Source organism: Lissotriton vulgaris, chromosome 4_1 (genome assembly GCF_964263255.1).
Source record: "Lissotriton vulgaris chromosome 4_1, aLisVul1.2, whole genome shotgun sequence".
Classification (NCBI taxonomy): domain Eukaryota; kingdom Metazoa; phylum Chordata; class Amphibia; order Caudata; family Salamandridae; genus Lissotriton; species Lissotriton vulgaris.
Genome location: NC_141691.1, coordinates 773,776,534 through 773,798,188, shown reverse-complemented (window position 1 = coordinate 773,798,188; position 21,655 = coordinate 773,776,534). Strand labels below are relative to the sequence as shown.

General features: G+C 46.4%; 1 protein-coding gene across 3 annotated transcripts in view; it reads right to left on the bottom strand.

Annotated features, from left to right (window-relative positions):
* Positions 1-21,655, bottom strand: part of NUP153 (nucleoporin 153) — a 442,622-nt gene that overhangs the window by 304,353 nt on the left and 116,614 nt on the right. The window lies entirely within an intron of this gene.

Below are 21,655 nucleotides of genomic sequence, written 5' to 3'. Positions count from 1 at the left end.
GACACTGGTGGGTGCTAATGATGCCTCCCCACTGGCATAGAATGGGGTTCTTGGCAGAGTGCTCAGTGCTGGGGTGACTTGCTCAAGAGGTTGTCTGTCTGGGACTCGACTGGGTTGCAATAGCAAGATATTTGGTGCAGGCCCTGAGGGATGGCTTGTGCTGTGATTTGGCAGGTGAGCTTTCATTTAAAGCCTGCACTGCCTATCGTGGGTGTGTGAATAAAAATGTTGCATTGTTTTGAGAAAAAGTAAGAGGGTACAACATATGTATGTGTGTGTGTGGGTTGATGCGCATGCACCAAAGGCCAATTGTCTGTGTAGCATTGGTTTAAAGTAAAGCTTCAAACTAGTGCAACCCAAGGGTTTGTTCAAATTATTTGTAACTCTGTTCCATTAGACTTTACATTTGTGAACTCCAAGCCTTCTTTAGCCTTCCCTGGGACTTGTACCCGACTTTACAGATCTCGGAGGACGCTCAAATCCATTTACTGCGCGGGAAGACCACTCATCATTTCAACCCTTCCAGTCAGATTTAAACAAAAACCCTCCACAAACCCCACTACAGCCACTGTGCCGATGTAAGCACACTTCAAACCTGGTGCAGCCAGATATACTCACAAACACTTAGCAAACAATCTTTGCATTTACATAATGTCTTTTCTAGGTATGGTGACTTGAAACTAAAATAAACGTGATCCGAATTAAGGGTCTGTATACATTTTGTGGCTCAAGATAATTGGGCTGTCAGCTTGTGGGTGTCTTTTGCACGTGTGTGCCCCTGTTGTCTGCTTGTGCCTCTGTGTGCCCCTGTTGTCTGCTTGTGCCTCTGTGTGCCCCTGTTGCCTGCTTGTGCCTCTGTGTGCCCCTGTTGCCTGCTTGTGCCTCTGTGTGCCCCTGCTTGTGCCTCTGTGTGTCCCTGTTGCCTGCTTGTGCCTCTGTGTGCCCCTGCTTGTGCCTCTGTGTGCCCCTGTTGTCTGCTTGTGCCTCTGTGTGCCCCTGTTGTCTGCTTGTGCCTCTGTGTGCCCCTGTTGCCTGCTTGTGCCTCTGTGTGCCCCTGTTGCCTGCTTGTGCCTCTGTGTGCCCCTGCTTGTGCCTCTGTGTGTCCCTGTTGCCTGCTTGTGCCTCTGTGTGCCCCTGTTGCCTGCTTGTGCCTCTGTGTGCCCCTGTTGCCTGCTTGTGCCTCTGTGTGCCCCTGTTGCCTGCTTGTGCCTCTGTGTGCCCCTGTTGCCTGCTTGTGCGTGTGTTGGGGGGGCTCTGTTGGTGTGTGTGGGTCTGTGTGTGTCTGTATGTGTCTGTATGTGTGTCTTTGTGTGGCATTTGCCAGAGATTAAACTATTGGCATTGTAAATGACAATGCCATTTATTTATCTGTTGTGAAGACCAACACATAAATACAAATTTTGTCATTTACAATGCCAATAGCTCAAACTTTTCAAAAGGCGAAACCATTGCATTGTAAATGCTTGTTTGTTACTGACTAGATAAAGCAAATCGTGTAACGCCGCAAGTAAATTGTCCGGTCGTCATGGGGGGTAACAAATGCAAACACGGCAGTACCAAGGAGGGACTACTAAGCCTATTCACGAATGAAAAGGAACATTTTCGAAAAGACAACAGGAGCCCATTGAAGAGTGGGGCGGGAAATGGGCGGAGCTGCTATGCCATACTTCAATACAGCATGCCTCAGAGCCACACATGTGTTGACAAGGCTCGACATAAAAACTACTTTTGTAGTTCACAGACAGAATGTATTTGACAAGTCAGGTTTTTCTTAAGTTGAACATTCTTACTACATACGTATTTTCCATCTTTTTTTTCTACAAACCATTGTATGTCACTTACTGCATAATAAACATTTTACTTTGGAGGGAAAAAACTCTTCAAGCTAAAAGACTCCAGACATGCAATACAAAAATATATATATGTATGTATGTATGTATGGGATTACATGTATTATGGCCCTGTTTTGCCATCTGTAGTTACGGTGAGACAAATTACTGTATTCAGTCTTGTGCTTTAAGATTATTTACACTACAAATGCAGATGTATAATCTAATATGCCATGTATTACCACTATTGAGTACGTGGAGGGGTCTTGACCAAAGAGGCAAACCTTCGAGTGAGTCATAATGTCCCTCTCAAAACAAAGCTAAGAAATGGTAGATTACTTCAACACATCTGCATACTAAGTTCATCCCTTGCTTTTCTTTCAGGTGCAACAGACCTAAATACAGGTATTTCAGCAGACCCAAGATCACAAAGACATTGCACAGGCCCTTACTGTGAGCAGGGACTATCCAAAAGAATCCTGATCCGAAAGGTAATGAATGTGTTCTACTACGTTAATTTGATATTCACAAAGCAGTAATAAATGTGTGAATTTGAGATTACACTTGTCCCATATATTGTTTTATTGTGCTGGCTTCATTTCACGAAAGTGCATAAATGTATATATACAAAATCAATAGCAACTGAAGTTATGGTTATGTCAATTTCAATTGAAAAAGCTTTTTTTTTTAAAAGTAACTTTCTACAAATCTACATGAACCTTTCCAAAGAAAAATGTATTTGATTTAGGCTCAGTATGGATATTTTTATGCGGATTCGAAGGGACATCAAAATGTGGCTTTTCCTATTTTAAATTCATTGGAAACCCTGCAATCGGATACAGAAAAAAACAGCTCAGTGGACTTAGAACAAGCTTGGCATGAAAGCAGGAATTTCCTCAAGGCAGTGCCTGGTCTGGTGTAAATCCTTTTAGAACCTTTAGGAGTAGCTTAAGGAAGTTAGAGATACCAGTAAGATTAGACTGGAGAGCCTATAGCCCATCTGAAGACTAAAATAAAAAGAATAGTTTTTATTTGACGAATTAATTCTTTCCCATATGCAACTTTGAGACCAAGCATTGACAAAGCCACTACACTACGTTTTGTCTTTGGCTAGGCCAATTTTTATTTTTTTTGCCGATGTTGAGTAACTGTGAAGCTGGGTGGAAGAAAGGGAGTGAGGAAGACCTTCAAAGATTAAAAACAAAAAACACAGCCTAGAATCAGGTGTGGAAAATCAAGAGAAGAAAAAGACAAGTTAGGTATGTGAAATGGAAGCAACATGGTGTGGGGCTAGGTATTGGAGGGTCATGAGAATTAAGACCTGATGCGACAGGTAGGCAGCAAGGAAAGAGCAGGGGGAAATCAGTGGGGAAGCAGTAATCCAGGAACATACATGCACTCTCCGGAGCTCGGAAAGAGAAAGTTACCTTAATATAAGCAGTGGACTTATACAAGTCATCCGACCAAAATCAATTATAAACAAGCATTGGAAATGCAATAGGTCTCGCATCATTAGAGTTAGTGCTTTTAGAATTGTTTATTGTTTTTTTTTGTAAATCTTTAGCATTTTTGTTTCCTGTAGCCAATGCTAAAGAATTACAAATAAAAAAAGCCATAAACATTTCTAAAAGCTCTAACTCAAATGCTCCGAGACCTATTGCACTGTGTGAGGGTGAGGTGTTGAGGGTGAGGTGTTGAGGGAGAGTGAGAGTGAGAGTGAGAGTGAGAGTGAGAGTGAGAGTGAGAGTGAGAGTGAGAGTGAGAGTGAGAGTGAGAGTGAGAGTGAGAGTGAGAGTGAGGGTGAGTGAGGGTGAGTGAGGGTGAGTGAGGGTGAGTGAGGGTGAGTGAGGGTGAGTGAGGGTGAGTGAGGGTGAGTGAGGGTGAGTGAGGGTGGAGCCAGTTGATTACAACAATCAACCGAGGGTTGATAGTCTCTAATGGCGGCCTCTGGGCCCATATAGGGTTTTACTATTGTAAAGATTTCCTTGGACTTATTGCCAGACTCTGCTATCCTCGCCTTAAAATTTGCTTTTTTGGCTAGTTGTACTTCTGAATAATATTTTTTCTAATGCTGCCTTATAAGTCCTTTTGAACACAATGTTGTAATTGCTCTACCATTGTCTCTAGAAGTTTACAGTGCTTCTTGGGGGGGCGCTAGAGGGCCCCAAGCAAGATGGCCACACTCGAGTGAGGCTCTTGCAGTTCGGGCGATTCACCCCGTAATTTATCCTAGTTATTGTGCTCCTCTAAATACCAAACGTATAAATGTAAGCATCGGAACTTGGAGGCGGTATATTTCGCTGTGATCATTGCTTTTACCTCTTGACGGGACTGAGGAATCTGCTGCTGACCTCCGAAGCCGTGAATGTACAAAATGGTGGCGCTGCGGACCTGAGGCGGGGAACTGTGCGTCGCCGTGGAGATCGCTAGGGACGACTCACCCTCTGTTTTGTGCTGCCCGGGGGGCCCGAATGTACAGCAAGCCCTGCTACTGACTGCGGAAGAGAGTCTGCTGGTCCCGCTCGCGGCAGGAACTTTTACCGTGAGACGTGCGGCTTGGAGCTGCGAGCCGATGAAGAGGTAGGCAGGCACTGCGGAGCTGGGCCGGAGACCCGGGGGCGATAACCAGAACAGCTAGCGGACTGTATTTGAAGTCCCCCAGGCCCGGTAACACTCGCTGCCAAACATCGGTAGTGCGTAAAAGTGAACGACGCCCTGCCGGCGCGTAGAGCGCTCTGCCGGGTACCCTGGAGTCCCTATCTGACCTGCACGCACTCCGGGACCGGGACGGCTGCTTTGGAGGGACGCCCTAAGAGGAGAATGGAAAAGGATTTAGTGGATGCGGCGAGGCGACAGAACACCGTGTGAAACTGCACTGGCCCCATCATTGGGAGTGCGATGAGACTGTACAGATTGATGAGACTGTACAGATTCCGTAGGTAACGTTTAGCGCTTGTGCTACTGCGGTGTTATGCATTATTATATTTCAAAAAGCTTTGAAAGGATTGGCTGAATCAAAACAACCCAATCTGTCCAGAACTTTAAAAAAAACACATTTCCAGGGGGTTTGAGGCAATGTCTGCAAACTGCGGGCAGAGAGAATGTGCGAAATGTAAAGCACGACACGGCGGGCAGGGGAGGGGGCGGAGCGGGGAGAGGGAACAGACAGAGGGAAGGCAGATAAGGGGAGGGGGGGAGGAGAAATGCAACACGGCGGGAGGGGGCGGAGCGGGGGCCTGGAGTGCGGCTGAGGGAACTGATGTGCACGCGCTTTTAAGCTCAATGCGCATGCGCATTGAGCTTAAAGTCACGGGCACTGCAAGGAATCGCCACGATTACTTGCAAGTTGGATAAAGAGTGAATAAGCCCCCATAGTCTCGCTTGCTCGATGCGCATGCGCATCGACAGGCGAGACCTAAAAAGCACTGCTTGGGGGAGGAGTTGGTTTGGCGGGGGTTGACGAATACAAGGTAAAGGAAAGTGATTGAATGAGAAGCAAATGCGACTGACAAATAAGTCGAACAATAGTAATCAATGTACTGAAAAAAAGCCATCTGTAAGGATTGGTATCCCCAACAGGTCTTCCACCACAGATGTCTAAATACTATCTGTAATCAAGAATTAAATATTGTAGCTGACGGGAATGGATGGGGGAGTTGGTCGGAATAGAAAGTGAGCCTTATCGAGGCAGGCGTACCATGCACTGATCACTTGGCGCAGAAGAGGGTCTTCAAAGAGACCACATCAACTAAGCCAAAATAAAATACAAATTAATTTTTTACAGGGTTCTCAGTAGCAGAGAGAGGACTCAATCCCAGATCAGCTCCACGAATCAAAGGAGGACTTGTGCATCCAGACTGGGCCCCTTTCCATGTCTGCAAACCTATGGATTTGCAGGTCCTAGTGGGACCCCCACAGGGTTCATGGACCAATACCGTATATAAAAAAAACCTCAGGAAGGCCAACGAGGGCCCACAAGTCTGGGTTGCATTGCCAAATTCGGATGTTCAGTGAGGGTTAACGGACTGTGGCGGGTTTGGGCGATGCAGCCAACCTCCAGCTGTGCACAGCTGAAGGCTTATAACATCAATACATACTAAGTAGTAACACCTACAAGCAAAGTAATTAAATAATGCACATTCAAACCACCAAGCAATACTACAATCAGTCACCTCTTTCATTGGGTTACAGGTAATGTATAATGTAATTTCATCTGTAAGATTATTTATATGATGTGCATTTGCATCTGTCAGATTAAGAAAGTTCATGAGCATTGCATTTGGTGTGCACATTTTGGATTGCATCTGCTGTGCAAGTTAGGTACTGTGAAGCTACCCATAACTTGTGAGTCCATGGTTTTTAATGTTTCAATGCGCAATATAACTGCACATTTCATGTGAATTTTAGTTTTTAAAACCTAAAATGAGTGTTCTATCTAAAGCTAAACAATTTCACTAACCTTGCTTTTTCAGTGAAACATCTGCACAACTTCAGTCAATTTTGTACCACTAAACTGGGACATATAGGATAATGAAAGGACTAAATAAGGGCTTTTCAAATAATTTTAGCCAGATGTTGCAAATTATTTCCTAACATTATGTCCTTCAACAGTTCAAGACTACTACTAAATGTCTCTGCACTATTTAATTGTATAACTGTAGCTTTCAGGTTGTTTTATTCAGGTCAGGTTTCCGCTTAACTTCACTAGGTTCTCCACAATAAAAGGCGGGTTTGTACAGCACGTGTCACTGCGTGTGATTTATGAGAGCGTGTAATTTGGGTGTTATAGAGAGACCAAGCCCCCTCAGGAAAAGATTCCTATATTTTCTATGTTTTACATTTTTGCTCAAAAGATGCAGACTTTTTTTTAAACTGGTTTTATTGGATCCGGGCATGCAAAGCCTGTAATGAGTTTTTTTAGTTATAGGGTGCAGAGAGCAAAAAAAGTGCAAAGGGTATTTAGCACTGCAAAATATAATACAATGTTTTGTAGTGTTTCTGTGAGGTCATCTTGGAATTCAGCCATTCGGTTACAAGTGCCTTTTATTCAGTTTCACATCACAACTGGTTAAATCAATACTTCACAGAAGGTAGGTCAGAGAAATGCTTACAATTACATAATGGATTAAATCATCTGGATAAAGTGGTCTTCTCAGCTACGGAAGAGCGTTAGTAGCATGCTCTACATTGGCTTTGCTAAAATTATATTTCTTACCGTGGAGAGGTCGGTTGTGTACTTAGGAAAGTTGCTAGGAAATCTTATTTCTTTATGCTTTTATGCAATAACTGCTATTCTTTGAATATTTGCAGTTGCCTTTTATAAGGTGCGTTACTGAGGATCGGACTGCTTATTTTTCACTTTAAAAAAAACAAAAAGTCAACACAACAGGGAGAGCATTTGGAGCAGAAGGGCAAGGGTAGGTAACTTTGGGTATGACAGGTAACCGGAAAATTGAGAGGACAGTCTAAAGGAAACATTTAAAAAGGCCAGATCTTAATTTGTCCCAGGGTGTTTTGCAGTTCCTTCTGCGAATTGGTGAGTTCTGAGGCAGCAATGCTTATGATGTTTTGATTATTAGTGTCTATGTTGCTAACTAAAATTAATAAAGCTCATCAACCGGGCCCTGCTTTTTTTAACACTCCAGACTTGACGTGATTGCCACCTGGGCCATTAGTAATTTCATGCTGGTCTAATGAACATGTTTGTTCATGTAGAGTACTTCTAATATGTTAATGTCCCCATTCGTCAACTTTATCCGCAAATAAGGTCTACGATTTCAAAACTAATAAAACCGATTATTAAGTGCTATATAAATGAGCCAATATTTACAATCTTCGCTTTATAAATAATTCAATATTTACAAGTTTGTAATTTCTTGGTCTTGTAAATGGTAGCATGCATTTAGATATCCTGAGCCATACCTATTTGTAGGGTACATAAAGAATTTGACAAAAGGCAACAACTGTCTGCGATATCTGATGTTATGATTTTAGTAAGTAGGTCCGCTCGGAGAGCGGCTTCTTGATGTGAGAGGCAAGTGAATTTGTTGCGAGTTTTTGTAATGCATTGATAAAGTAGATGTCGTAGTACACAGAACAGTGGTTTTTTTTGTGTATTTTTATTGATTTTACACAACATCAAACATCTGGCATTTGTTGTACAATAATAGTGTTCAGTAGAAACCTCAATATAAGTTATGTTTCGTTATGTTGGACAGATTGGATTATATTCATTATCGTACGTTCCCCCGTTTATGCCCCATCAACCTAGGAATATCTTGCAATCATATTCATGTGTATTCTCTGCCAGTTTTTCTACGCAGGCATCTATGATTGTAGCGAACGTCGGATCTATGTTAATCAGAAAAGCCAGTCCCATTTCCATAACCCCCCCACCCTTTGCCACCGGTGAGTTCAGTATATGCAGAGAGGAAATTACAATATGTTGTTTCATTCTAGCTCAGTGTAGTACTTCAACCTCTAGCCTGCTCACTCCAATCTGACATTCCCCAATTTTATAGCAATGTCCCCCAAGAATGCTAGGAGCTCCCGTTATTCTCCGTCGGTTTGGGATGCCCTCAGTGGTTCGCTCAGTGTCGAGCCACTGTCTGACTCTGCCTCCAGGGTCTGTAGTGTCACCACCCAGGCCTCCCACACCCTTGCAGTCTCCAGCGCTTTATCATTATTAGACCTCTTAGCTTGCTGGAACCTAACTGCTCTCGCTGGCTGCCCACTTCACTAATTCTGTCTCCCAATCAATAATCCTGGGCCCTCGCCTAAATTTCCAGTGCGTCGTAAGCTCCCTCTTGGCCAACAGCAACCCAAAGTCAAAAAATGTACTCAGGACTTTTGTCTTAGATGTATGCGGAAACCAGTGTAATACGCACGTACCCATGTCCGGCTCCATCTGTCAGACGGTAATCTCATAGAGCATGTTAACCACCTCCTGCCAGTACGTTCCCAGCTGCAGGCAACTCCACATCATATGGTGAAACTATACCCCCACCAAACTACAACGTGGGCATTGGACAGTATCCACTGTAAAGTATCTGTTGATCTTATCCGGGGTTAAATAGGCCCTATGCAGGACATAAAAATGAATCCGTTGGAAACTGGCATTGTGCGTGCCCTTCCACGCTCTTTCAACTAGTCGGGCCCATGTTGTATCTGGAATCTCCTTGCCAAGATCTGCCTCCCATTTCTGTTGCAATTGGGTTAGGGGTTTCGTCTCTTCACGCACCATTCGTCTATAAAGACATGTTATAGCTTTAAAGGTTCCCGCTGCCATCGCCACATACTGGCACACCAGCGATGTCTGTGGTTCCAACAACCCCCCTCCCCAATGACGCTGAATTGGTGTCACTAGGGCTGAATGCAATAAGAAAAACCCCCTGGGGAGGTCACATCTATCCTGCAGAGCCCGGTACGATAGAAGAGTACCATCTTCATAAAGATCTCACAGTACTTTTATTCCAAGGTCCTCCCACGTAGCCAGAGCAGTTCAATCCCACCCCCCACCCCATGTGGGAGAGCAGTACACATACCAAGAGGAATCTCCAGGGCGTATGGTCGAGCTATCATACCTCTGGTGCTGCTTCGATTCCACCATAACCGCAGCGTATGTTCTTCATGTGTTAGCGACCCAAGGTGGAATCACTGCTGAAGTGTAATAAAAGATAACACATGCCGTGGAATCCATCGACCCGCCAGCCTGTCAGGGCCCCTAAACTCCCTAGCCACTGCCTGCGTAAGCCACTGCAGCTGAACCGCCAGATAGTACAGTTCAAAGTCAGGGACCGCCCAACCCCTCAGCACGCGGTCGCATAATTGTGACTAGGGCCACCCACCGTCTGCCGGTCCCCCACAAGAATCCACCCACCAGTGATCTTATCGTTTTGAAGAATGAGCTCGGTATCCAAATCGGCAACGTTCTAAAATAATATAGCAATCTGGGAAGCGCCACCATCTTCAGGAGTGCCACTCTGCCTGCTACCGATAGTGACGGAGTACTCCAGATCGCCAAACTGCTCTTAATTCCTCACACAGCTCTACCTAGATTACTTTCTAACAAATCTTCCTGCTTATGGTAGATTTAGTACCAAGGTAAGGCAAGCAGTGTGGCTCCCATCGTATACCCTCCGTCTGTGCAGGGCGGCATAGATGCATCTACAGGGAAAAGGCTGTTCTTTGTCCAGTTCACCCGGAGTCCTGAGGCCGCACCAAAGGCATGCAGCAAAGGTATCGCCCCTCATAGGGCATCCCCCGGATTAGCCAGGAACATGAGTAAATCGTCCGCATAAAGCGATATATACTGCAGGTCCCCGCGCAATCCCAGGCCAAGATAGTGCCTCCCAGTCCTAGCCTGTGCTGCCAATGGGAACCGTCGGACTGGACTGTTCCCATGAGGGACAGGGTCAAAGCTGATTTGCATATAGCCAGTGTCTAACCCAGGGTGATGTAGAGTGCAAAAAAACGATGGATTTAGGCCCAGATCCTTGTACTGGGGTGAATGTATGACATTGTTCTACATTCTGTCCATCAACTGTGTTTTTTGCAATTTTCACCCCGAGTGTGCTGGGTATACTCAGACGTGAGTCCCAGGCTCTCCACACCACTGGAGTCAAGCTATCCAGGCTGATGAAGGCTGATAGCCAGAAACCGGTCCTTGGATGCTTGATTCCGGTCTGGGAAAGACATGGCTTGGTAGTTCGGACTGGACTGTTCCCATGAGGCACAGGGTCAGAGCTGATTTGCATATAGCCAGTGTATAACCCACGGTGGTGTGGAGTGCAAAAAAATGATGGATTAAAGCCCAGATCCTTGTACTGGGGTGAATGTATGACATTGTTCTACATTCTGTCCATCAACTGTGTTGTTTGCCAAAGGTTCAATGGCCAATGCAAACAGCAAAGGAGAAAGGGGACATCCCTGCCGCGTACCCCGCCCAACTGAGCAAGAGGAAGAGATCGTCGCACCGATCCACACTCGAGCTGTCGCAGACCTATAAAGGATCTCTGTCCATTCCACGAATGTCTCACCCAGACCCATAACTTGCATAACCTGGAACAAATACGGCCATTCCAGGTTATCGAAAGCCTTTTCAATGCCAATCGAAAGAACCATTGCAGAGGGCTCACGGCCATGATCTTCCCCCAAAATGAGCAACAGAAGCCGCGCGCAAATAGACTTATTTTGTGTGGGGATGAATCCAGACTGGTCCTGGTGGATCAGGCGCACCATATACGGGAGGAGGCGGGTTGTCAATATCCTACTCAGGATTTTAAAATCTGTTGTTCGCATTGAGAGCGGGCGGTACGCGTTCATATCTGAAGGGTCCCTTCCAGGTTTCAGGAGCAGTATAATAGCTTCCCTAGTAGTGACCAGTAACTTCCACACCTTACGTGCCTCTTGAAAGACCGCTATACAGAGAATAGAACTCAACGGGCTACCGGTCCACCCCCGGCGTCTTGTTGCGCGCCATATGTTTAATTGCGCTCCATATTTCTTCTAGCGTGAGTTCCCCCCTAATAAATCAGCTTGCTTCTCATCCAACAAGGGAAACTGCAACTCAGACATGAAGTCCTCTATAGCATCCCCAGTGTTGTGCACTTTGCATCTGTAAAGGTCAACATAATATTCTAAGAACAACCCATTAATCGCTTGTTGGGTATACATTCTCCTGTGGGTGCCGTCAGGCCCAATATCGGCGTGACCCGGGGATGCGGGTCAGCCAACCACGTCAATATAGGGCTGCCTTACCCCCCTCCTCGTGTACTCTCGCCAGATCTGACCGATCGAAGCAGCGCAACATTTCAATTTGTGCGGCAACCGTTTCCCTAGCGTCCGAAACCTCCCCTTGCGCATCTAGGTTCTCTGGGCAGGTCCTCTCTGCCAGTCGCAATCGCTGTTCTGCCGCCTCTATGTCACTCAAAAGTGTTTTTCTCACCCCCACCATTTTTGTGATGCATAAGCCCCGCGCCACCAGCTTTAAGGCATCCCACTACAGCGCCAGTGTCGATGCTGTGTTCTCATTCTCAGTAAAGTATTTAGGTATACCTGCCCCAATTTCCTCGCGGAAGACAGGGTCCTCCAGTGTCTCCGGCTGCAACAGTCATATCGGTATTACAGGTATGTCCTCGTCCAATGTATCCTAACTAATAAAGGGTTATGATCAGGCAATGTTCTGGCAAGATATTCACGGTGGCTCGCTCTGGCATGTACGTCAGGGGTACATAACTTCACGTCAAGTCTCACATGCAATTTGTGTAGTGCCGAAAGAAAAGAGAATACCACCGATACTCCGGGTGGAGTGCACGCCACGGGTCCAACCACTCTCGCCGAGCCTTAGACAATCTATGTATAGTGGCTTCAGGCATCGAGGGATGGTACCTATCCATCTCAATGTCCGCTATAGTGTTAAAGTCCCCCCCCCCTCCCCCCCATCAATATTGAGCCAGTTGGGGGAGGAGCCAAGCAGGCATCCGCGAGCCCTTTCGCCCCACACGTCTATCCTGCCAAATATCCTGACCCACGGAGGCATACTTTGATAAAGGAAAGAAAACGAGCACCTACCGTTTGCTTCCGGAGCTCCTGCGTGCCGCCGATCCTGGGAATTATCCCCGACTGCTCTGCGGCCCACGCGATGGTGAGACCGGGGCGTTGATTAGGCGGGGCCTCCGGCGCAGCTGCAGTACCAACGGCCGTTGATGGCGGCGGGGAGCCTGCCGGTGGGGGCCGATGATATGAAGGACCGCCGTCATCGGTGAAGACCCGATCCCCTTGTCGGAGACCCTTGAGGGGGCGGTGTGGTGGCGCCAAATTTGTTGCCCGGGCATAGCCAAGGATTGCCCCCGACATAGGCGGGCGACTCCCAGGGCCCTGCAGGACTTTAGCCTTTTGTTGGCTCTCCTTTCTGGACCCTGCCCCACAGTTCGTTTGCCCTGGGGACGCATCCCGCGGTGCCCTCACAGTTAGGCCCGGTCCCTGAATATGGTGAAGAGGGACGGGGCCGACTGGATTAAGATGGCGGCTGGTGCCCTTCTCCACGGTTCACGTCCAGGTTGGGCGGCTGTTGCAAGGATGGGGCAGGGATGCCCGCAACGCACGACGGAGTTCACACCCTGGGATGTGTTGGCTGCCCTAACAGTTTTGCACGAGACCATTGATTGCCATGTTCGAGACCTGGGTGCAAGGATGGACGCCATTGCTGTTTCGCCATCTATGGCGGCCACGGTCCTCATCCAGGGGTCGGCTGATGAACTTCCTGCTGTGTCCATGGAGGAGGTTTCGGATCCTCGGGGGCACCTTGGGCCACTTGAGGACCGGGCTACGGTGCCCGCGCAGACCGTCTTGATTGCTTGTATGGATGTATCCTTGGGACACGTGTCCGGCTGGCGCGGAGCGCTGTTTTCCTCCTAGGACTGGCCTGGTTGTGTCGCGGCGGTGGCCGGACTGTTTGACTCTCCTCTCCTGGATGATATTATTTGCCAGCTTTGGGAGGTTCATGGGACCGGCGTTGTTGTTGCCTGATCTTTGCTATCTGAATTTGGACAGATTTGGATTACTATGCTTTTTTATGGCTTCGCCCCATCCGGGCTCATCCATACTGTTTGGACCCTCAGGACTGTGCTTTACATTGATTAACGAGAGGACTTCGGGCGGTACTACTGCCAGACAGGGTCAGGGATGAGGTGGCTTACAATCTATCTGCTTTATTGCTGACAGACGGTGCAGTGGGTATCTTCGTTCGATATTTCATTGTTCTTGTGCTCGGGATTTGTTATTCTTCCTTATGGTATTGTTTCCCTCTCTGGGATTTCCGAAGTGTAGGGGTGAAGGGCGGGGCAGGGCGGTGCGATGAGGGCCCTCCTCCGCTTATTTTCTCTTCTTTTCTTCCTTTTCCCTATCTTCTATATTTCGGGTTCTATTAGGGCGACAGGCACGCGGCTGGGGGGTAGGCCATGGCCTTCTGCGGGTGTGCAGGGTGGGGGGTTGCGGGATGGGTGTTGGATTAGTATTTGTTTCTATGGCCCTTTAGTCTTTCCTCTCTTTTAGTGTCGTCGTCGCCCATGTTCCCTGCGGTGTGTTTGGTGTTGAGGGGCGGGGTTTAGACTTGTTACACAATGGGGTTGTGTTTCCGCTTCTCCTGCTATGTATATTTTATCCCCAGATGCCCCCGTATTGCTACTGTTCCAGATATCCTGAATCGCACAATATCGCGGGACTTAGTTCTTTATTAGAAAATGAACCTGCTAAATCCTGATTCAAGCTGTTGTGTCCGCTTACAAACTATGTACTGTTATTTTATTATCCTGGGCTCCGAACTATTACAACTATGCATATTGCTTGCAATGTTTTGGTTTTGTCTAGCGGCCGGCCGTGATGGTTGTAGGCCCATACCTGTAATCACTTGTGCTACAAATAAAGGTTAAAAAAAAAAAACATAATAAAAAAAATATTGAGCCAGTTAAGTAAGGTGCCAACTACCCCGACAGAGTGCTAAAAAAAGACATCTAGTCCACGTTAGGGGCATATATACTACTTTGTGTCACGTCCAAGCCATTAAGACGACCCGTCACCACCACAAACCTCCCATCCGCATCCACCAGCTGTTGGATCATCTGAAATGGGACTCCCGCTCTGATCCATATCAGGGCCCCTCTCGCAAAAGCGGAGTACATCATGTAATAAAGTTGTCCACTCCATCTGTTCAACGCCAACCCTTCAGTCTGATTGAGTTTCTTGGAGAAAGGCTATATGAACCCTCCCTCCGGACCAAGTAAGCATGCACCTTATGGCGTCCTATAGTGTGGAGCCCCCGTACATTCCAGGTAATGCATTTCAAATCAAGTATCGTCCCTATGTCTTAGCCAGAATCTTCCAATAAGCTGAGCCCCCCATTCAACTACATTGGTGGCCCTAACTACCCCAAAAAACAAATTAAAAAAATCCCCAAAAAACCCCTCCCCCAGAACAGGCTCTACAAATCTAGCACTCATCCAAACAAACACTCCAAATGTTACTCTGGTAACAACCGAGGAACTTCAACCACACAAAAATAGGGGAGGCGGCCTAGAGCCATAGAGGACAGACCCACCAGTCCCACACCATCACACGCCTAACCCCGATGAAAAATAAACCTCAACTTCTTTCGAGGTTACGTACTACGAAGAACCCACATATTACAACCACCCTACCATCGCTACGATTCCTCTAACCGCCATCCAATATTTCCCCTATATAAGGGCAGTGAGTCGACAAAAACAATACAAACCCCCTCCCCATGCCCCCTCATGAGTTCTTAGGCCATCGTGTGTTCTTAGGCATCTGCGATCTCGTCTGCAGTCACAGGTGTCACATGTGGCAAGAGCACTTCCCATGTCCGATTCCTCAGATTCTGACTCCAAGGAGCCCTTCTCCGATTCCGTTGCCGCCGGTGATGCCGTCCCCTTCTCCTGAGATATCGCAGTGACACCCTGCGACGCAGCAGTTCTCTCCTTTTCAGTTTGGGTCTCTGTGGTTTGTGGACAGCTGCGCGTTGCCCACGAATGCATCGCGATCGGCGTGGCAACCCCTCTTCTGATTTTCACGCCACGTGCTATTTCATCGGTGCCTGTTCAGTACAATTCAAGCCATGTCCAAGCTTCTTCAGGATTATCGTGGAAATACATCTTACCGTCCATGACCACTCTGAGACGTGCTGGAAACAGCAGCGAATACTGAAGACCCTCGACTCGGAGCTCCTTTTTGACCGCTAAGAACGAGGCACGCCGGCGTTTCACATCAAATGTATAATCTGGGAACAGTGCCACGTTACAATTGTTTACTTTGTAGAGGCCCAACATTCGAGCTCTGTGCAACAGATGATCCCTATCGTCGAGCAGCCTAGCCACTACTGGTCTAGGTGGCCTGCCAGGAACCAGCAGCCAAGCCGGCACTCTGTGCGCTCTCTCCAAAGTATAAAAGGATGATCGACTTCAGGGGCCACTTCCGTCCTAAGCCAGTCTTCCAGGTATTCCACCATGCTGGTCCCTTCCACTCCTTCCGGCAATCCTACCACGTGGACGTTGGTTACTTAGATTTCTCCCTTCAGCATCTTCCACTCTCCTCTCCAAGGTCCGCAATTGATGGGCGACGTCCATCATCTGAGCCTCTAATGCTTTGTGGGCAGGTTCTAAATCTCCCAGCGTCGCTTCTGTTAGTTTCTACCCGTCCACAAATTTAGCAAGCCACTCCAATGACAATCCCCAGCCATTGACCATACGCAGCCGCAGTGGGTGCCTGTCGGGTCTGATGCACAGGCACAGCGCACTGCTCCAAATCCACCAGCAGCTGCCACTGCGCTGCCACGTCGTTTCTCCCTCTGCTGCGTCACCTCCAGCAGCAGTCGCCAACAATCTGTGCACCAGGAGCTGCGATCACCACTCTCCCAGCAGAATCATCCTTACATCCTGTTCAATACTGGTATCCTCGCCCTACCTCTGCAGATGGTTATGCGAGACGTGCCACACCGATCAGCTCACCAGAGCCTCCCTGTCACTCGCCCCACCACCTGGCCATTCCTCGCACCCAACGAAGAGACATCGGACGAGCCTTGCACCCAGTCGCCTCAGCTGCACCCTCCAGCAGTCACCACCACGGGCGGCTCTCCAGGTCCCTCAATAGAAGCAGAGTCAGTCCTGCTACACTCTAGTAGTTGTCCGCCACCTTCTCAATCTTCCGCCAGCAGCGCCCACAGATGAATCACAACCTGCGGTGCCCGCCACTTATTCATTACCCCAAAATGGCGGACTGTGCCCTTAAATGGCGGTCAATCTACAAGCCCAGCTCTTCACTCCGTGTGGTCTCGGAGCCGCGTAAGTGGGGCCAAAGCCTGGGCACCCTCTCACCAAGCACTTCCTTGTGTGCCCAGTAATGTCCGGAAGTCTTAGTGTAGAACGCCAACTGCGCTGGCGGTGCTCACTGTGGCCGGTACTCGTCACTCTATCAGAGACAGCACAGCACTCCACCTGCCTGCTCTTCAGCGTCACCACTGCACCTCCGCACTCCCAGGATTCTAAGAGCGCACACTGTCAAATCGGAGGGTCAGAAACGGAACCAAAGGTGAATCGGCATTCGGTTCCCTCCGCGATCCTCTTCTGCACCCATACACTGCTTTGTAGTGCTATCTCCTTGGAGGGTCACAGCCGCTGTTCAGCGCCACCTCTTCGCTCCGCAAGCCCCCTCCTCATCGGTACGGCTGACACTCTCCCTGGCTCTTAACATTAGGGTATTCCTACATTTACACTTACATTTTCCTAAACTATTCCTTAAGTGGAGTTATACTAGTAAGCAAGTAACATGGGCTATTTTAGGGAAAGTTGCACTTTAACCAAATATTCTATATTATGACTGGAGTTAGAAAAGTAAACAAAAAGGCAAGAAAAGCAAATGTTGTAACATTAGGAAATACTGCACCTTTTTTAAAGTGCAATGCGAACCAGGCAAGGTCTAGATTTTTTAAATTAGTGTTTATATAGTGAACTTGATGTTCTATTAAAATGGCTGGAAATATCTGCGTTAGAAAAAATACCAAACCACTAGCTCTAAAATATTACAGATGAACTGAAATGGAACTAAGAAATCTGTCAAAGGGAAGCAAAGACCGGTCCCTCAAAAACGCACAATGTGTTACCAACTACAGGAGTACTTATGAACTTTTTCTTTATATTAAACTTTCCATTGTCTGTTAAAGACAGGGGCCTCACAATTTTTTTTAAGCGCTCTTTCTGGCTGAATTGCAGACTCCTTCCTGTCTGGTCATAAGGTCTTTTTTAAAAGGCGCAGCTATGTCCAGACCTTATGTGATCAACATATAAATAGCCTTCAGTAGTCCTAAAAAGAGGGACTTGGCTCCACCCACATGTTGGACAGTGGGAGTGGGGGGCACACTTGGGCAGAAGTTGTTTACTTCCACAGAAAAATTGCACACTCTCCATGCAGCAGTCATTGTTTTTTTATCCAATTGCATGAGCCAGCACCAGTATGGCTGCTTACAGATGGCTCAGTAACAAGCATTTATCAAGCGTACAATAGGATGGAGCTTTAACATTCAGAAGCATGCACAGGACAGTGTTGACGTATCTTAGAAAAATATATAATTTAAGTTGTTAGGTCTCGCCTACGCAGCGCACATGCGCTGAATTTGAGACCTTTAGGAATCGATTCCCTTTTTCTGCTAAAAAAGTGCACGCATTGCATTGCTTTCAATGGCAACGTGTGCACGTTTGGCGATTCCCTTGCGGGAGTGAGCTTTAAACACCATCTGTTTGTAATTAACTTGCAAACAGATGGTGCCCCCGCTCGCTTCCGCAAGGGAAACGTGCCACTGAAACCCCTTTGTGTGGTGCCCTTAACGTTGCTTTAACTTTCGAAGCTGCGGGGCGGTACTTGTCTTCCCTTCTCGCTGTCTTCAAGTCTTCTTTTTGCGTTTATATTACTCTTTCACTCCCCTTATGTTATTATTCTTTCTAGTTGTTTATTTTCAGTTTATTTTTCCTTGTTCACTTTCTGTATTTTGCTCGCTCTAGTTTATTTTTCCTTGTTTATTTTAGGTTTCACTTTCAGTAATTTGCTCGCCTCTTCTACCCAGCGTTAAAGAGCAGAAATAGGCAAGGCTAAGGTAATCTGACATTCTCTTAGAGAGGACATTGTATTAATCACGTAGGAATCTAGAAACAGGAACTGCTAAACACACTAGGGGTAGGGAAGAAAGACATGCTCAAGTAGGCATTCACGAGCAGAGTCGTCCAATGTGGGACGTGATGGGCATATACGCGAGGCTGCTCATATTTATAGCCATCTCTCTGCCAATACGATCCTACAGCACACAATTCAGGAAAACAACTGGACCGTGCATGTGAGAACCGCCTTGTGTTCAGTTGTTATGCGACCAGGAAGTGCTGAAATTCTGGACAAATGACATTTATTAAAAGACCAAATAAGGCGAGCGGGCATTAGGTTTTATTCAAACATGGCCTGTGTAAGTAGCGGCCGAGTGGTCACTTTAATGCTGGGTTTCATGATTTTGTCACGGACATTAAGGAGCTGTCCCCACTGTAACTAGGAGACATAGGAGTGGAGCACTGAAGCAGAGTATCCGTCAGGCTCTAGCTACCCAGGCAGGTCATGGAGACCAGCAGCAGGAGGTTCTTGTGTAGGAGAGTCGTTTCTTAAGTCCACTGCTCCGACGTGTGTATTTACACATTACCCGTAATAGGTGCATACAAAAATGTGTTAAATATGTGCAGTTTAATTTTCCTTTCTGTAGGGGGACCTGGGTTATCAAATTGAATGGCATATTTGTACAATATCCCCTTGTCAAGTAGGACACTGCACCTTGGGTCAAGCATTGGCATAGCAAATAAGTCTCACCTTTTTTTCTTATAAGTGTTTAGCCATGAAACGCTTGATGCTGTTGCACCAAGGATATTGTGCTGGATAACTAAATACTTATAAGGGCCCAAAGGCGAGACCTATTAGCTATGCCAATGCTTGTTTTTCTCTAGCAGCAACAGCACAGATCCTTTCCATCATTAACTTTAGACTTGAGTGCAGTTGTTTTAGAGATTTGTGGGATGCCCAGCACTACAGTTATCAATATGCATTTTTAAGTCTGCCTTCAGAGCGCAGCTGTTGCCGGTCATTAAGTGGTCAATAAAAAAGCTTTGAGTACAACTAAGAGGGTTTAGGCTTCACGCACAGTTTCCCTGATTAGAGGATTTGAATGGGCCGCAGTTGTGTGCTTCCACTCAGTGTTTTTTGTAGTTGCACCTTTTGGTTTGTGGTAAGGCTTATACTCAATACAGCAGGAATAAGAAGGTTATGATGGCAATTTAATGATCATGGCTATAGTTTTGATCTACTTAGTATGATGAAACGATACAAAAAAGGCAGCAGGCATACCATTTAATAGAAATTTGCCCTTTCTGTAGGGTCACGCGATATTTTTTTGCCTTTTTTCAGAACCCCGATTCTGCTGGATACAGGGCAAAGACGAGGACTCCATGGGTCATCTAAGATACCGGAATTCAGTAAGCTACAAGAGACCATTCCTTCAGCTTCCCAGCTGCTTAGTGGCAACTGGAAATGAACTTGAATGCTTCACATCCAGTGGTGATACTGGACGGAAAAGGTACTTTCAAACCACAAAAAAGCCGTAAAACGGAGAGAAAACTCCATAGCGGTAGCTCTAAAATGCTGAAACTTTAAACTGCCGGGCCAAGCTTTTTCCCCTTACTACAAGTTCTACAAGCAAAGTTAATACCAGCTACCGGAGCGAGTGCCTTAGGGGAAAAGACAAGGACACTTTGGAATAAACTGTGTTGAGATCAGCAAGAATATTTTTCAGCCTACCAAATTATGTCTCTCCCGCACACATCAGGCTGAAGCTTGGTCTAGAGTCGCAGAAAATAGCTGGAAACGTCGCTTATGTGAAATGCTGGTTTAGGATCAGAACCTCCAATAAGAGCTCTCTGAATTTCCACCTATGGAAAGAGGTTGTTTTGGAGGAGGAGACACAGTTGGCATGCCAGTTCGTACAATTCAAGGGGGCAGTAGAAAAGAAAATGAAGAGATCTGGCGCACCATAAACAGCTCCAATCAAGGGATCAATACTCCCTGGAATTGGCATTCTTTCACTGGTGAAACGCCATATACAAAAAAACTCTCCTCTCACCATATTGAGAACTATTGGGGACTTGAGGCCACGGTCCTGTTGCATCTCGATTATAAAAATTGACCAAAAGCCTGATCAACAATACTATTAATTTTGCTACTTTTAAATATAAATGTATCTCATTTTTTTTATATCGCTAGTTTTGCTCTAAGGACCGATCCAAAACTCATCAGATGAGGAGACATTTTGTCAGAGCAAAGCACAAGTCAGCTGGAAAGGAAGCGCAGGGCCAGGTCAAACTGTCCCATAGCTCTTTTTTTTTTATTCTGTTTGCATAAATGATGAAATTGTAGTGTACTTTTTATGAACTTTTGCCTTGAGCAATTCCTTTTTGTAAAGGTTTTTAATAACTTCTACAATAAAATAACGTACTTACTGCTTGACATCCAGTGAGTCGATGAGGGTCACTTGAGGTCCAGAAAAGGAGAGGGGGTAGGGCTTCATTAATGTACTTCTGTGGTGGATCAGGTCTCTAAGGTCTAAACCTAGAAGGTAAAACTTTGACCAGTGCAGTCCCCAAATTGTACCTAGTTCCTACTTAAACAATCAGTTATCATTGGCACTTGGTGCTTCTTGACACTATTCTTACTTAAAACGTTTTAATCTTTTGCATTTCAGCTTGAATAGGGTTTTGATACTAAAGACATACTTTATATACTGCCATAAGTTAAGCCTGTGCGTTCTGTACCACAGCATCAGAGGGTTGCTCAAAGGTTAATTTAGGGACTGAAGGGTTCACCCTGACAGGGATTGTGCTTGTTAAAGTAGTTAGTCCCTCCTCACCAAATAATGATTCAAATTATTATAAATATTGACTGTAAAGAGCATATGTTAAAGCAAGTAAGGTTTTCTGGGTGGGTTGTGGTTACTCTACATAAAAGATTACAGACAGGTATTTTATTACATGGAATGTCCGATTATTGTAGTAGACAAGGGTTTTGTGTAGGTTACGCCCTCTGAAAGACCATGGGGGCACAAGATTTACAATGAGAATCCTTGCTGAGCCCTCTTACTAGAGAGTATTTTGCTTGCCAAACTAATTTTGTATATATTTGTTAGTTTATGACTGTATGCCTGATGGTTGCCTTATGGGAAAAATTACACTCAGAGC